This window comes from Sylvia atricapilla, chromosome 1 (genome assembly GCF_009819655.1).
Source record: "Sylvia atricapilla isolate bSylAtr1 chromosome 1, bSylAtr1.pri, whole genome shotgun sequence".
NCBI lineage: Eukaryota > Metazoa > Chordata > Aves > Passeriformes > Sylviidae > Sylvia > Sylvia atricapilla.
The window spans coordinates 150794407-150811775 of NC_089140.1; the positions used below are offsets into that span (position 1 = coordinate 150794407).

Sequence of the window (17369 nt, forward strand, 5' to 3'; positions counted from 1 at the left end):
AAGGTGATTTTGTCAGGGAAAGAGGGTCGGTTTCCCCCTTTTGGAGTAGGAAGGGTTAAAAACAAGGGGCAGGTCCCGAAGTCTGACAGGATGCTGAAGTCCCCCAGCTCTCCACACACCTCCAGCATTATCCCTCTCCCTTCCATCTCCTTCCCATCCTCACCATTCTCTGCTCGGCAGGCTCCTCATTACCGGAGGACCTTCCTCAGGCTGCAAACCTGGAGGCAGCACCTTTACCCCAAATCTGCCGGGATGCAGCACGTACCTCTCACCCCAGCCCATTCCCTCCTCCTCCATCTGCTCAAACTTTCCCTTCCCCCCTCCCCAGCCTCCTTCTACCCTGGGGTGTTGCCTGGATGTGAGACCCACAACTCCCCCCCCACACCCCCACCCACACCCCCTAAATTTTGGGTTAATGGAGCAAGGAGTTGAAGAGGAAAGAGATAAAATGTAAGCAATTAGGAAAGGGTTAATGGCTGTTGCCGTCTTCTGCCTGGGCAATCCGAGCGCCCTGGTGCAAAGGCACGGCCAAGCCGGGGTGCTGGGGGAGGTCCCCCCATCCCCGCCCTCTCTCCCCGCAGCTCAGGGGCTGGGGAGCCGCTGCCCCGCTGGTCCCCGCCGCCCTGTCCAGTGTCCCGTCCCCCTTCCCAGGCTGTCAGCTCCGGGGGAGGCTCCGGGGGGCGCGATGAGAGAGCCCCAGCACCCCTTTCTCCCCGCCGGTACCCAGGCAGCGGCACCAGCGTCTCTGCGCATCCCTCTGCGGGCGAGCGGCACCTCTCCGTGCTGAGCCTCCGCAGGTTTTTGGGGGAGCGGGGCGGGGAGAGCGGGGAGCGGGGGGGGGGGAAGCAGAAGCCTCGCCATCCTCACCACCACCATCCCGGCTCCCTCTTCACCTCCTGGCTCCCCGCTTAGGGCTAAGCTGTCCCGCGGAGGCTGCGCTGCTGAGCCGCCAGCGCGCTCCGGCTGTCGCTGGGCTCCTCTGTTCCATCCATCCATCCATCCATCCATCCATCCATCCATCCATCCATCCATCCATCCATCCTTCCATCCATCCTCTCCTGCTGGAGGCTAGCGGAGCATGCCCGATGCGATACCGTGTCAGTTCGGGTCCTTGCCTATTGCTGCCTGTTTTACAAAGCTCCGATCCGTGCGTGTGCGTGTGTATGTGTGTGTGCATTTCATCCCTCCCTCCTATCCTCCCTCCCTCTCTCTCTCTCTCTCTCTCTCTCACTCTAATGTGTGATCTGGAAAGCTTATAAAAGCCTGATGTAATCCTTAATGCAGCCCCTGGCTACAAAGACTGGATCTAGTTTCAGAGAGAGAGATTCAGAAGCAGAATTTAAAAAAAAAGAAAAAAGAAAAAAAAAAAAGTGTCGGGGGGAAAGAGAGAGAAAGAAGGAAAAGCAGACGAGTGGATTTTAAACAAACATATCTTTCTGAAGAAGACCATTCTCGCTCCTCGCTGCTGGGAAAGCTACTCTGAACCCTGCTGTATATTTTTTTTTTCCAAAGGAGAAGACTTGATTGTCTGCTTGGATCTAATGATTTACTGGCTTTTAACTGCGTTTTCCCCATCTCCTAAGGATTCCTCAAAAAACGGCTTAATTATTTTCAGCTTTTCTCTTCTACCTGCCTGTCTGCAGAGACACCAAAGGTTCTCCCTTCCTCTCCCTCCCCACCCCCATTTCTTTTAGGATTTTCCCCCCTTTTCCATTTTATATATACATATATATATATATAAATGTGTATGTATATATATATGTAGAGGCAAGAGTGGAGGAAGCGGAGGGGGAGAGAGAGCTCTGCCATCCTTTTGGACTTCACGCGCTGCCCAATGTTGGGCTGGTTACCCCTGGATATGTTGCTGGTTTCCATTTGGAATTTGACGAAGGGAAGAAGGAGGATATAAAACCTGGGGAGTTCGGCAAGGTAAGGGGCTCCCGGCCGCCCTTCCTTCTTCCACGGAGGGGAGGGAGAGGGGGAACGCGACTTCTCCGGCTGCGCTTTGCCTGGAGCGCAGGGGGGTCTGTCTCCATCCCCAGGGGAGCCGGCGATGGGGGCAGCCGTGGGCACCCACTGCTCTGCTTTTGCCCCTGTAAACAGCACCCGGAGGATGTTTTCGTCCCTTCCACTCCGCAATTTGGACCGATAGAGCGCAATCATGCCCTGACATGGGAAGTTTTAACTTTTGTGCATGCAGGTCCTGTGGGCAAACATCAAGCGCCGGTGGAAAATATTGAATGCCTGCAGGATGCGGAGGGGGAAATGCAGACGAGTCCTGGGGAAGGGAGATGGGGACTGGGTTCTTTGCGGGGGGAGAAGGCAGCCAGGCGAGGGAAGAGGAGCGGGGGATCGCGACAGGAGAGCTGCAGAGGCAACCGGGGCTGAACTGCCAAGTGCTGCGAAGCCGCGGTGCCTTCGCGGGCAGCCCCGGGGTCCGGGACTCCTCAGCCCGCAATGTTGGCAAACAAAGTCTCGGAAGGACAGGCGGCTGCCTGCCCCGGGCATGAATCTGCCTTCATCGCAGCTTCCTGCCTTTCCCCTTTTCCTTGGAGAGCTCTCGGGGTGTGTGTGGGGGGGTCCTTTCTTGCTCCGCTGCTTGTGTGGCACCTACCCAGGGCTGGAGGCTACGGCTGGGGAGGGGATGAGCTCCTCATGTGCCCCCCTAAATGCCATTTCTCAGCACTTCGCTTCACACTGGGGGAGAAAATTAACCTTTAGCCTCTGTCGAGCTCCGAGTGTGGCACAGACACACACAGGCGGCTCCCGGCGCTGTGCTCCTGGGGGATGCTGGCACCCAGGCACGGCTTAGCCTTTCTTTGGGAGGAGGGAGAGAGAGGGGGGTGGAGAGAGAAGGAGTCTCCATCAGGGATGCGTAATTACAAAGCATCTTGTTCTGAATCACCCTGTGTGGGAATGAATCGCAAAATTTGTCTCTCCCTCTTCCCCCACCGCCCCCTTGCCTTTCACGGCCTGACATTCGCTGATGGAGGGTGGCTGTTGATGCATCTTCAGACTTTCACAGAGAGGTGTTTCAGCCATGGCTCTGCCAAGGCTGGGAGCAAAAGGGGAAAAGAGGGATGGAGGGACATCAGGTAGAGGTTTCAAAGGGACTTTTCAGTCCTGGCTGAGAGCAGGGACCGTTCCCGAATCGAAGGCACGGGCTGCAGATGAACTCTGCCAGGTACCTTCGGCTGTGACTCACACTCGTGTCCCTGATCCTGCCCTGGCCAAGCAAACAACCCCCGTGAATCAGCTGCACAGGGAGGAGTGGGGAGGGAGGGGAGCATCAAGGCAAGGTCAAAGGGATGGAGGGCAAAAAGACTCCCCCATTTCCATCCCCGACCGCCTCATCCCTTCGGACCTGGGGCTTTCCGAGGCTCAGGCTCAACCCAGCTCCAGTTGCCGGGGCCAGCTGACAGCTGTGATGGTTGAGGGAGGAGGAAGAGGAGGAGGGGAGGAAGGGGGCTGAGGAAGAGCGGAGCTACTTTGACAGATGCCCAAACCTGCGTGCGCGGCAGAGCGAAAATCGCAGCGCCTCGAAAGCCTCCCTGGGAGGGAGCCAGGGGTGCTCGGGGTGCAGGGTGCACCTCCCCAGCCCCGGTACCTGTTGATTTCCTGTAGGTTCCCTCTCACCTGGCCAGGCAGAGCCTGAGGAAAGCCAGGAGGGCTGAGCCCCCCGACACTCCGAGGAGTTGCCTGGTGACCTCCGCCGCGTAGCAGGGAAGGCTCTGTATTAATGATGATGACTCTGCTTTGGCTGGTGCTGAAATATCTGTATTATCTATTATCAGCTGGGAGACGAGGCTGGAGGCTTCGCAGGGCTGGGATCTCATCCAAAGTCCGGGCTGCTAAAGGAAACAAACAACTCCCCGTGCATATTAAGTAGGTCCCTAATTAATTAATGACTCATTAACCTGGGTCCCACGGTCCTTCCTGTACCCAGGACCTCGCTGAGGAAGAGGAAGGAGGTGGCAGGGCAGAGCTGGGGACGTTTTTTACCCTTGGAGGGTGCTGAGGAATTGCACCAGCTGAGCCAAGCCGCACTGCCAGGGGACAGGGCGGCCACGGGGCTGAGCCAGGCAGGGGACAAGGGAGAGGGCTGAGCAGACAGCCAGACCCTGCCTGATGGATCTCAGGGGGGCTCAGGGGTGTGGGAAGCCCAGGGGACCTCCGTACACAGCTCTGAGTGTTTGAGAGGGGTCACGGTGCAGCATCGTTGCTGCTGTGGAGGACGAAAGGGGAGACCAGAAAGGGACTGGACAGGCACAAGGCACAGTCAGGGCAGGAGCAGGGCTCCCGGCCCTTTTCATAGCACTTGGGATGGTGTTGCGGAGCCCTGGGTGCAGAGAAAGGGGCTCGGAGCCCCCGTAATCGCCCTGGGAAGGTGGACAGGCTCAGGGAAGGACTGACTGCAAAGTGGAGGGGTTTTCTATTAATGATTGTAGCCCCTTGACCTTGCATGAGGGAAAACGAGGCAGGGACGGTGTGCCAGACCGAAATGGGAACTGCGTGTGTGTGTGTGAGTCTGGGGAAGATCCCAAACCCCCATTACACCGCAAAAAGCAGCCAAAGGCAACCACCGGGGCTGGGGGAGCACCCCGCATCCCATTCTCTGCATCGCCCTGTGCCCCGCAGGCACCCAGAGGTGCTCTGAGACACTTCCACAGCGTTTCCCTGCCTTACAGCACCCCACAAGCCCCTTTTACAACCACCCCAAACTTAGCGAACCTCCCCATACACACATACACGCTCCATCCTTCTCACAGCATCAGGACCACCCCCGCCGCAACCCCGCGGCGGGAGAGGCTGGGAAAAGGTGTGGGGCATCTCCACCTAATGTCAGGGTTCCCCCCCAGGCTCCCCCATCCCCAAGGCGGCAGCGGGGGGGCTGCCGGGGGCGGCCGGGGCTTGCGGCGAGCGGCGGGGAGGTGGCGCTCGCAGCCCGGCTATCGCCGCTCGCCACCCCCGGAGCGCTCGGATGCTGGGCACAGCCCGCGGAGCGCTGCTCTCCGCTGTGCCCCCACCCCAAAAAAATACCCCACCCGTACAGCTGGGGCTCGCAAGAAGCGCTGGCTCTCACCCCGCAGCCGAAACGCGAAACCCGTGGGGTTTATTTCCCACTCTCCAGCATCGCCTTCCCGATGGGTGCTTACTCTCCCCATCTTTTTTGGGGTTTTTTTACCATGCTCTCCCTCATGTTTTATCCCCCCTCCTCCCCTCTTCTCCCCAATTTCAGTATCCTTGTGAAAGTAGAGGCTTCCACCGTGTCTCCGCGGGAGTGGAAGCGCTGCTCTGTGCAGCTCTGTTACCACCCAGAACTGGGGAGGGCACGGAGGCAGCCCCCAGCCCCAAGGGCTGGCTGGAGGTCTTCACACCATCCCTCACTCCCTGCAAGAGGGAGAAAGGGATGCCCGAGCACTTTGCTCCTGGGAATCCACCCCTGGAATCGTCCAGCAGGGATGATGCCCCTGGGGGGGATGACAGAGGGGCTTCCCGCAGTGCCTGTGTGGCTGCAGGTGGCTTTTCTCTCCCGGTTTTTGGGGGGGAAGGAGGGAGAAGGGGAAGCAGTGTGCTCACAGATCCAGATTCACCCTCTCCCGTTGCTCAAGTGTAGCAGGCAGGAAATCCTCTGTCATCGATACCTGTTGCAGGGTATCAGCTTGGCTCATTAATTAGCTCCAGGAAAACCTGTGCTGGTAAACAAATGACTCAAAGCTTTTCTCCGGGCCTGATCCCGGGTTTGTGGAATGCTGGTCTCCACCTTTCTAGGAGAGGTGCAAAGAGACAGGAGTATTTTCCTCAAGATGGATGACAAGCTGTCTCTGGAACAGCTCGCCTCCTCCCCTTGGAGATAATTCACATCCCCAGGCGAGCCTTCGAAGGGAAGGAGCTGGCACCTGGCCTGGAGGTTTGCAGGAGAGCCCTGCTCGGTGTCACAGCACGGGCTGGAACACCTCAAATGTGGATACAGACAAAGCCCAGGGGTCCCCATCACATGCCAGTGTTCACCATTCACAGGATGCTTCCGAGTGCTTCTCACGGCTCCTTCCCCAAATTCCCTGGGTTATCTGCTTGCCTGGAGTTTGCTGGGGTAATAAAAGGGCAGGACAGTGATGTCTGTGTTTGGGGGAAACTTGACTAAGAGCTAAATCCCGGTGGGGTTTGATGTCCACCCATAAATTTGGGTTGGGTAGGTATTTGGGGCTCTGAAGCACAGGAAGAAAAGCATAGTTCCCTCAGCCAAGGTGGGGATAGGGGTCTTCTTGGCATCTCAGTTGCCTTGAACCACATCCCTGCCAGGGAAAACAGCATTTGAATGTCCCATCTGTGCTAGAGAGGCAGAGGCTCCTTCTGACTTGAAATGCACTGCTTTCCTTTAGATTAAATATTAGGAAGAAATTCTTTATTGTGATGGAGTTGAAGCCCTGGCATAGAGTGCTCAGAGAAGCTGTGGCTGCTCCATCCCTGGAAATGTCCAAGGGCAGGTTGGAGGGGGCTTGGAGCAACCTGGGATAGTGGAAGGTGTCCCTGCCCATGGCAGGGAGGTGGAATGAGATGATCTATAAGGTCATAAAATTCTGTGATTTTATGATTTATGTGTGGCTCTATCAGATGTCAAATCCACAGGAGACCAGCCCTCCAAGCCCCAAACCACCATGGCAGGGAGCTGTGGCAAGCCTCATTTCCCCAAGTCAGAACCACCGTAGATGTCATCCCAGTCTCCAGCATCCCAGCGTTGGAGGTCCCACCTGCCCTGTACGCATCCTTAATGCTCCTGCTGTCAAAAGGGCAATTTTTCTACTCCATCCCTGGCCCATTATTGGGGGCATTTTATTCAGACCTAAGAAACCATAAACTGGAAGCCAAACTTCTCTCTAGGAGAGCAATCTGGTAGGGCAGCCCACGGGGGGGAGTGTAATTCCCTTTCCCTTCCATGCACTCCGTGGGATATTTGGCTCTCTAATGTGGTTTGCAGCATGCTGAGGCTACAAAACACAACAGTAAAAAAATAATAAAGGAAAGGAAAATGAGCAGTAAATGAAGTCCCCTCAGAACATTCATTCGTCGTCACATCTCGAGTTCTGAATTTCGTCACGGTGCCTCTTGGAGCAAGGGTTTTGTATTAGTCTGATTTAGTTGAGATAATCTGTCATGTTGCTCCAGGAAGCTCTGAGGGAAAAGGAAAAAAAAAAAAAAAAAAAGGAAAGGAAAGATAATATTTTAAATCAAAGAGCTGCTAGATTGGTGACTCTGTCTGGCAGACACACATCACTGCCCCCTTTATGAAAATTTTAATTGGTTACCTCTGTCAGAGAAAATGAGAGATTTGCTGATTTTAATTTGTTGGAGCGAATCACTCCCTGCCAATGTTATCAAAATTAAACCAGGGATGGTTTCTTACTTTCCTACTCCCCCTGCATTTTCTTCTGAAGTGTCCCTCCACAAAAGATTGATTAAGGAGTGACCAGGTGATGACAAACGAGCTGTTGAAGTGGCAAACTCTGCCCTGCTTGGTGTCATGCCTCATCCCTGGGACAGGGAGGATCAGGGAAAGCAAATGGCATCTGGAGGAAGAATAGACAGAGGCCTAGTAAGGAAATATAGATATTTCTGGGAAGGGGTAAAAAAATTTGAACAGATGGGTGTCACCTCATGTGGTACACTGTATGTTGGCTGAAGTGAGTGTAATGAAGCAAGATATATAAAAATATACAAAATCCTTCTTTCAGTGTTTCAAGTACCACTGCAGTTTCAGGCTGGTGATTTGCTCCAGGTAGAGCTGCTGTTGCTGACTTGATGTGGCCTGGGAGCAGGACAGAGGAATCCTGTATGTGTTTGGGGGCACTGTTTTGTGCATGCCACGTGCATGTACCAGTATTTATTGTTGCCAGCTCTTTTTCTGAACACTGGGGTTTGGTCAGAGGCAGGTCTTGTGATGCCTCCTGCCGTGATTTCAGCACTCCCACCTGCAGGCTCACCTTGTCAGCTGCCTGTTTCCAGTCTGGCTTTGCTAGATGGAGATGTTTCCTCAGTTTTTTGAGCTCAGCTGGCCTATAACAAAGTCCTTGCTGTTTGCGAAATGGCTCTTTTCTTCCTCCCCTCTGTCAGCTATTGGGAATATCCCATTCCTGGCAGACGTGCCCTATTCCATATTCATTGAGAATTAGCACAGCTCTCTGTCTAAATGTTTTGGGATAGGGGTCATCGTGGTATCTGTGCTAGAATAGATTTGGAGCTGAAACTCTTTCTCTGTTCCATCTGTGCTCCTGTCTCCCTGGGGATGATCCTTTAAGCCAACAGCTCCACAAACCGCTGAAGTTTGGGTTACCCAACACCAAACCCCTGTGGTTGATTTTAAAAGCTGCTGCAGTGAAATTCTCCCTGTGGGCCAAGGGCATCATCACGGGGCTGATCTCAGGCCCTGCCAAACCACGGGGCTCAGGGCAGGGGTCAGGTCACACTTAATTAAGACTTTGGTCTTTCTGCACATTGGTGTTCTCATTTGTGAAACGGGGAAGTCTGGCTTCCTCCTTCCTGGTGGGGCTCTGTGCCAGCTGTGTGTTCAACTGGATGTGGTCTAACACCATTTCCTCTGGGATCCTGAGGTGAAGGGCACCAGCTGAGCACCAGGGATGATTTATCCTTTTTGTGCCTTGACTGTGAGCACATCCACTCTTAAACATTCCTCCAGAGCCATCTTTTCTTGTCCTTTCTCGGTCCTTATGTTCTTGAAGTCCTTCTATAACTGAACCAGGCAATTTCTCCTGCCTTGGATTTCCTCTGGATTAAACATCTCACTTTCCAGGAGAACCTCGTGGAGCACTGTAAAACTTTGTATAATCCAGCCCACTTGGATATTCCAATCAATCAAGCCTGGGGTAGGAGTCATGCTTTATGCTGGATGTTGTTGAGCAGCCATGTAACAATGGAGATCTCCTCCAAACAAATATCTGCTGGTTCCTGCAAATGAAAGTCGATACACCTTCACAAGGAAATCTGTCCCGGTGGGGTCTTTTGTATCGAAAGCCCTGTTGGTAGATTTATTCATTGTGCAGGGCTGCTCCCTTAACAAGTCAGTTATTCATTGGCCACTGCTCGAGGGCGTGTGGAATTTATGGTCATAGTCCTGTAATCAGATATTTTGTTATAGAGGGCTTTGCCACCATGAGAGGTCTGAATAAATCAGTATGCAGCAGAAATTGATCCTCTCACAGGCTATTTCTGGATTCAGCTCCTGCTCCAAGAGTGTTTTCTCCTGTCTGGAACCATGCTACTGAAGCCTTTGCATGTTTGTGCTGTGGTCAGGCCTACCAGAGCTCTGCTTTAGTGCCTGTGTACAGAGACTCAAACTTAGGTCTGTTTTCTGAGCCTGATTTTTCTCCTGAGTTACTTGAGGTCCATGTGCTGCCATTTCTCAGCCAGCAAAAAAAAAAAAATAAATTCTCCATCACCTGACTTAAACATCTGCAGGTTGGAAAGAATTGCTTGAAAAGACTTTAATCAACTGCCAGCAAAGAAAGGGAAATCTCATTTTGAGTAGCTGCATTGGTGCCTTAAGTACTAAAGAGCTTGGCCTGCTAATCTCCACTTCTCAGATGTTGTTCCACAATCTGATCAGCTCTATTGAGCTGAAACAAGGGTTAATTGCTAAAAAATGCTCTACACCTTCATACATACAAGGAAAGGGGCAAGGGTTAGCACCTCGCTTTTTGGAGCTTAGTGCAATCACACCGTGTGCAGCTGATGGTGAGGGAACTTGGTTTCTGTATGTGCCCCAAGAATATCTATCTGGGAAGGTAAAATTACAGCAGAGCCTCTGATTTTTATGGTAGAAATCAGGGATGGGAGGAGAGGAGAAATGTCTGTAACCTAGCAGCCTGTACAGCTGCTGCCTCCCAGGTCGTGGGTGATGCTAAATGTTTAAATGTCAATGAACCTCTTCCCTGAGCAGGGCTGAGCTGTCTTGGCACTTACACTGGGGATGGAGCTCAGCAGTGCTGTGGTTCCTCAGTGGTCAAACACTGCCTTGCAAGTGTTCCCCAAGGCACAGCAGCTTCCTGGGGAAACTCTGATGGCTCCAGGGGTGGCTTTTGGTTTAAGGAGAGTCTGTGATGAAAGACATTTTTGTGCCTGGTCTGCTCTGGTGAGCACAGCCCAAAGGAGGGTAAAACTGTGATAAGGAACATGTGAATCATGTCCACCTGTGGGAAGGCAAATCCTGAGGAGGCCAGAGGGTCTCTGAGCATCCCACACCTCAGTAGGATCACAGAATGCCCTGCATTGGAAGGAGGCCACAAAGACCGTTGAGTCCAGCTCCTCATAGACCTGCACAGAACAACACCAAGAATCCCCCATTTTTCTGAGAGTGTGGTTCAAACTGGAACTCTGGCAGTCTCCATGCTGTGACCACTTCTCTGAGGAGACTGTTCTGGCTCCTGACCACCCTCTAGATGAAAAACCTTTTCCCTGTTTCCCAATCTAAACGTCTCCTGAGACAACCCCAGGCCTTTCCATCAGATCCTATCACTGGATACAGCACTGCCCTTCCAATCATCCATTTCAGCACCTCCAGGTCAGCCATGAGGGCAAGTGAAGGAATAATAATCCAGATAGTGAATTTATGTTCACAGCATATTCTGAATGCTAAAAAAAAATGACATGAACAATGTTAAATATTTCCTGTCCTGTGTCACTGGCTGGCTCCTGCCAGCTCAGGGTTTTCAGATATGTTACCAGGGATAGCAACGCTGTCAGGACTTTCAGAGTCTCCAGATGGAGATGATGCTACAACCAGCAGGAGAGATGGTGACAGGCAGAAGAGCAGCAGAGCTGGGAGGGCAGGGGGGAAGCTGGGAGAGATCCCAGCAAAATGCCAGTTGGCTGGGGGATCCAGTTAAGTGGGATGAGTGGAAATAGCAGGAGGGCATCCTTTGCTGTGAGAGTTGACATGATTGTAGATGTACCCAAGGCATCCCTCAGGGACTAGGAACTGTGGGAAGTGCCTGCAGGCATGGAAATGCCACTGGAAGTGGAATCCTCCAGATGGGGAATCCTCAGTCTGGGTATCTGGATATCCTCCACCAAGACCAAGGAAGATGGTGAGGCAGCTTGGAGGAGGTGATTTCCAGGCTTCTCTTCCACCTTCAAGCATCTGTGGTTCTGTAAAGACGGGGCATGTGTGCTGCAGATTTTGATGCCCTCACTGGACACAGATGCTCCTCCAGGAACTGCTTCCTGGTGAGCAGGAGGCCTGCAGGGTATGGAAAGGTGTCCTGGGGAAAGAATTGAAGGCTGTTTTGCAGGGCAAACTCCAGTGCGTGGCAGCATCCTTTGTGTTGTCCTCCTCAGAAGGGAGGAAATCTGATTGGGATTGAGGTCTAAGGGCTGAAATCCAAGGTCTTGATGTGTTTTGAGTGGAAGAAAAACCTTTTGTCATGGTGTGAGACAGGCTTACAACCTGTCAAGAAGTAAAGCAGAGAGTATCCTTCCCTGTGTTGGGACAAAGGCCTGGTTTGATTGTTTGATGTCCTGTTCATTTGATCTCAGTTTTCTAGACAAGGTTCTTCTTGGCAAGTCCACACTCCTTCCTCTCTCCTGGAGTCTTACACCAATATTTTGGCTGGGCTGTCACCAGAGGCAATGCCACAGCATCTTTGGTCAGAAACATGCACACATCCTCCCCCCAGGTGTGATGCTTGCATTCTTTTCTTCCCATATCACAAAATACTCATATTTCTGTGAATATCTTCTTCTGTTGTCTTGGGAAAAGCCTTGGATTATTCAGCAGTTGAGTTTTCCAGGATGTGGAAAGCGGGATACTCCATCACAAACTCCAACATCTTCTTCCTTGTTCCGTGGTGCTGATTGCTGGTGGGTCCCTCTCTTGCCTGGTTTGGCTATTGACTTGTGATAAGGAGCAATGATCTTCCCCAAAAGACCTCTAAGGCCATCCTGGAATGCCCCTGAGAACATCACCTGACTGCCAACAGCATTGGGTACAACGTGGGATAAAGTGCTGGGCATGGGGAAGCTGGTTGGCAAAGCCAACTGTGACTCCTGACAGCTCTTTGTGTCTTTGTTGAGTCAGAGCTCATTTTAAAAAGGTGGACAGCACTGAAGCACCTTTCTCTTCTCTGCTTTGAATAAGGCCTTAAACGTGTTTGTAGACGATCTCACCACAATTATTCCCATTTCACCCCGCGAGGGGAATGTGGGACAAAGCACTGATTTTTCCTCAGCTCCCTTCCCTGGCCCAGAAGGGTGGTTGGATGTAAATAGGACACGGCTCCTCCCAGCCCTGGAGCTGGGTCAGCGGGCTGTGCTCGTGCAGGTCACAGCACTGGGGCGTTGTAGCAACGTGGGATTTGGATAGAATTTCCCAATGAGAATCTCTTTTGGAAGGGCTGCTTGGGTCGGCACTCAAGCAAAGCAGTGAAGTCCACACATCACATACACCACGGCCAGCTTGGCCACGAGAGGAGAGAAAGGTCTTTTTGTAGGATAAATTCCAGTGAAGGTTTATTCCAACGTGCTGAAGGGAATCAGGGACAAAAGATCCAACCATGTGGTGTGCACAGGGTTAATTTAAGTATGGGGTCAGGAACGGTCTGAGGGCACAGGGGTGGTACAAAGGGCAGGGTAAAGCGCAGTGCCCTATAGGGGGCATGGGGCAGGCCACCAAGGATACCACAACCCATGGGGAAACAGGAGAAAACAGAAGAATTAGGGGCAAATGGGGAGAGCAAAACTGGGGTGGATCACATGGTGTTGCAAGCCACCATGGGGGAAATATTTTCTTTCAGTTTAGATGGAGACTCTGTGGTATATTCTTCCAGGCCAAGGTCTTGGAGATTCCCCTGAGGGGTCCAAAGGACTCCACAGGGCGTGACAGGGAAGCTGGCCCCAAACACAACGGCCATGGACACCTCAGAGGAGCCACACCAGGCACGGCCGCCTTCCATGTGGGCTCAAAACCCTCCCTGCAACCTCCTGTTCTCATAAATGCAATTTGTGAGCCACCAGGTGCCCAGCAGGCCACGGCGAGGTGGTTATTAAAACCCCAGCTCCCCACCTCAAATTACAGCCCAAACGCTGTGTTTGTTTCCCACTTCACGCCGTCCCTCGGAGGTTTTCCCTTAGTGCTGAGCCCTTTTGAAGTTGCTGTTGATTACAGAGCAGGCAGTGCAGTCTCCCTGTGGAAGGGATTTGGAGCTGTGGGGAAGGAAATCGATCACCCCAGTGCAGGGGTCAGAACTGAGGTGGGGTATTGACAGTGCTGCCCAGCCAACCCTTCCACTCAGGGGCTCATCCTGCTCTGGAAGTGTTGCTCTGATGGCTGCAGCTCCTTAGACAGTCAGAGAAGGAGCATTTCAAAGAGGGTTTTAGCCCCTCAAGTTGGCTTCCAGTCTGGAATGTGACTTTGGTGGGGTAATTATTCTGCCCAGTCACCCTCATCCAGCACTGACAGCTGGGGCTCTTCCTGAACTCTGTTTTACTCTGTGTGGCTGTTCCCTGGGTTATTGAAAAAGTGAATAGTTAAAAGTTATGTTTTATTTCTTCCCAATTTATTGACAAACACTGTCTTGTGTCCCTGCACTTTTCCTGATTGGCCCCTTTGGATTTGCATCACTTGACCACTGTGGGTTGCACAACACTGAATAAGAGCATGGCCAATGTAGAACTCCTGAGCAGAGAGGCAGCTGCTTGGTCTGTGGCTTGAATTAGGTGGAAAGTGAACCTTTGTCAGAGCTGAGGTCAACATCTGGAGGTCTTGGGATTGTGCTGCCTCTCCACCTCAGCCCTTTTCCTCTCTGAAGCTCCTGGGGAGCTGTTACTATCTCTGAACTGTTTGTTTGCACCCTTTCCCTCAGGAAATTTTATTTATTTATTTGGACATCAGGACTCCTGCTGGTGAGTCTTGTCCTCCAGGTGTTCTTGACTTGATCCGCAGCAGGTCCTGAATATCTGCAGTATTTGGATTTTACTGAATAATAACCATAAATAGCTTTAAAATGTGCAACAGCACAAAGCCTGGCATTTTTGCACCAGTGTGATAGGCAGATTTGGGAGGTGGAGGACACCTCTGATTAATGGTTGTTTAATTTTATCTCATAGAATCTGTAGTGAACTATTAGCTATAGCAACAATTATTTTAAGAAATTTTTTGTTTTTAAGAATAAAATCTCTAACACTGGTCAATATTCAAGGTGAGAGGATAGCAAGGAGACCTTGTGTAAATACAATGCTGCTGTTGGCCTGGTGGCTGGTAGAGGCTGTGACTGAGGTTGAGCATGGTTGTACTCCATAAAATCAGGTTTTTTAAAACATCTTTCCTTCTTAATTCAGGAGTGGAGGTGGGTTTCACCTGGGCACTGTCAGAGTTTCTTTCTCTTGTGGTTAATCCTTACAAGTGCTTTGCTCTTCCAGCATCTCTCATGTGTACAGGGGTACGAACCCCTGTAGATTTTCAGTTAATGAAATATCACATCAAATATTAATTAACAATACATGTCAGGGCTTGTTCTTTGACTCAGCGACCTGGTGCAACTCGCTGCCACAGAACAAAACTCTCTCTGTCTCCCCACCTGTGACTTAGTCTTGGTCCCAAGGTTAATTAACAGGAATCCCTGCCCCATGCCATCCCCTGGGTAGTGCTTGGTATTTCCTGGGTAACAAGTCCATGGTGAGGATGGGTTCCACACAGAATCATGGAATATCCTGAGCTGAAAGGGACCCACAAGGATCATGGAGTCCAGCTCTTGGGATGCTCATCAGATGGTTCCTGAGACTGGGTTCTGTCCCTGTGCAGTCCAGCAGTACAATTAAAGGCAAAAATGCCATCACTGAGTGAAATAATGCTAGTAAATAATGAATGACCAGGAGAAAAAGAAAGACTAAAATGAGAAGGGTGCCATTGGCATTGTTCAGAGCAGTGTGGCAGCTCAGATGAGTCTCCAACACAACCTTGACCATCTGGGCTGGGTTCCTGAATCCAATCTTGCTGTTTCATAGAATCACTGAATTGTTAAAATTCAAACAGACCTTTAAGATCATCAAGTCCCAATATCAGCCCACCAGATTCACCATCATCCATGTCAACACATTTCTGAGCATTTCCAGGGATGGTGACCACCTCCCTGTGCAGTCCATTCCAATATTTTACAACCTTTGTCATGAAAAACAAAAATCCTTAAATCCAAACTAAATCTGATCTAAATCTTTGATTAAAGCTCATGGCTTGCAGGGCAACACAAGTCCAGTGCACACAGAAAGAGAGAGTGGCAGCACTTTTTTAGTCCAAGTTTCAGTGATTTTCAGTGACTGGGCAGGCTCTTGGCTCCTCCTTTGCACCACTTCTCAGCAGTAATGAGGTAACACACCACTGACTTCCCTGAGCATCTGTTTCATGGGGGAAGTGATTTTCCTCGCTGCTGTACTGATTGGAAGTGGAACAGCCTTCAGTCCTGTGTAATGTTCCAGGGGCAGTGAGTCTCCCACAGGCTCAGGGAGCTTTTATCCACAAATACCAACCTGTAACCCAGCAGTGGCTTCGAAACCACATTTGCTCACGAGACAAAACCTGATGATTTCTGGCCATTCAAAAGCATTAAGGAACATCCTAAATTGTGTCCTCTGGGCTGGATTACGATGTCAAGTCTTTTGTACTTCAGATTATTGGAGCGGGGGATGGAGTCACTACATGAGCAATCAAGGACTTTCCATCCCCTCTTTCACCACCACTGGGGCATTTAGATGAACCCCAGGGTACTTTCTAATCCTCTCTTCCTCTTGTGCTCTATTTAGGGCTTGGTAAACTAAACAGGGACAGGACACAGATCCAAAAACAGCCCTGGTTTTTGTGCAGACTGCTTAATTTTTAGAAATGTTTCAGAACATCTTCTCAGGCAGCATTCTCTCATTCCAAGACTGGTCCCAGTTCAGAGGAAAACCTGGCCAGGGACTGCTCCCAGCAGGGGCATGAGTCACCTCCTGGCAGGGAGAGGGGTGAAATCCTCAGCTCTTGTTGCCCTGTGTTCATTTTGAATCAAGCAGCAGCTCGTGGGCTGAGCTGGGTAGAGATTCCTGTCTGGGGGCTCCTCTCTGTGCTGTAACATCCCCCTGCCACAATGCACTTTTACAGCTCCATAGATCACTGGGCAAAACCCACATTTAATTCTATGGTAAGGTCACTTTTTTAGTTAAAAGGGACAGAACGGATTTAATTTATAATCCTCTCCAACTTTATGGCTTGCATTTGGAGTTATATCTATTATGTAGTGCCAAACACGTATTATAAAAATTGATTTCCCCTTTTCTCCTCCCTAGATTTGCTGTGTCAGGCAGATTCTGATTGCCCTCCCCTTTGCTTTAAGCCAGCAGATAGACTTGAGGTGGATCTAAACGTCAGGGATGACATCTGGGACTGCAAAGTGCAAGTTTATAGAGAATGGAACTGGCCCAGATCTATTCCTGGGTGTTTGGGAAGGAACACGATCTCTGCCAGCCTGCCACAATGCAGGACAGGAGGGCAGAGCTGCAGTCTGCAGGGGAAAATGCAGCTCAGAGGCAGGGTGAGGTGCAAGGGGTTAGTGGGTGACCTGGTGCTGGTGTCTTGGTGTGGGTCCTGCCATGGCCATGTGATGTAGGCACATCCTAAAATTCAACAGCAAATTTTAGGCAAGGGACATAGTGTTAAGAAGAGGCCACAGTGAAGAATCATCACATTTTTTTTATTCCAGGAAAGTCTTCAGACAGTTTTAAGGGAGCAGCAGTGAGATTGAAGGAAGGAAGAGAGGGAATGGGGTGACACCAAGAGGAATTAGACTAAATTTACCACCTGATCTTTGCATCCAGCACTTGTATTCTACACCCACACTTTGGCACCTTGTCACCTGTGTCACACCTTTAATAAGCTCAGTGGTGTCTTTGCAGAGCAGTGGACATCAGAGAGGGGCAGACAGGGAAAGCCAGCAGAAGGAATTGTTGTGATTGTTGGGAATTGTTATGAACTCCTTCGGACAGGGCTGGTGTGCTCATCCCACAACAACTCCGTGGATGCTGTGACTTGTGGCTGGAGTTTGGTAAAGCTGTCAGAGAGACGCCTCCCCTTGATTTAGAGGCTTCCAAGAGGTGATGAATGGAGCACTTGGAGGGAGATCTGAGCCTCGAGTCAGGGCTCTGACAGGAACTGGAGCATCCCTAGATCACAATCCACTCTCTGGGAGGGCAGCAAGGCAGGGAACTGCCTCCCTCTCCTGCAGCTGCATTCCTGTGGCAACGTTTTTCTATCTCTGTGATTAAGTTGTGCTCGTAACATCCCCACCAAACCTCCTGCACAAGCTGTTAACTGCCCTTTAAAGCTAAAC

General features: G+C 51.2%; 1 protein-coding gene and 1 long non-coding RNA gene across 3 annotated transcripts in view; one reads left to right on the forward strand and one right to left on the reverse strand.

Moving 5' to 3' along the window:
- The window catches only part of LOC136372319 (uncharacterized), a 679386-nt gene that overhangs the window by 125457 nt on the left and 536560 nt on the right, over window positions 1–17369 (reverse strand). The gene's annotated exons all lie outside the window — the stretch shown is intronic.
- ADGRB1 (adhesion G protein-coupled receptor B1) overlaps window positions 859–17369 on the forward strand; it is a 286248-nt gene continuing 269737 nt past the window's right edge. Inside the window, exon 1 of the mRNA XM_066336913.1 lies at window positions 859–1929. The gene's annotated coding sequence lies outside the window, so the exon portion shown is untranslated. The remainder of the gene's footprint in view (window positions 1930–17369) is intronic.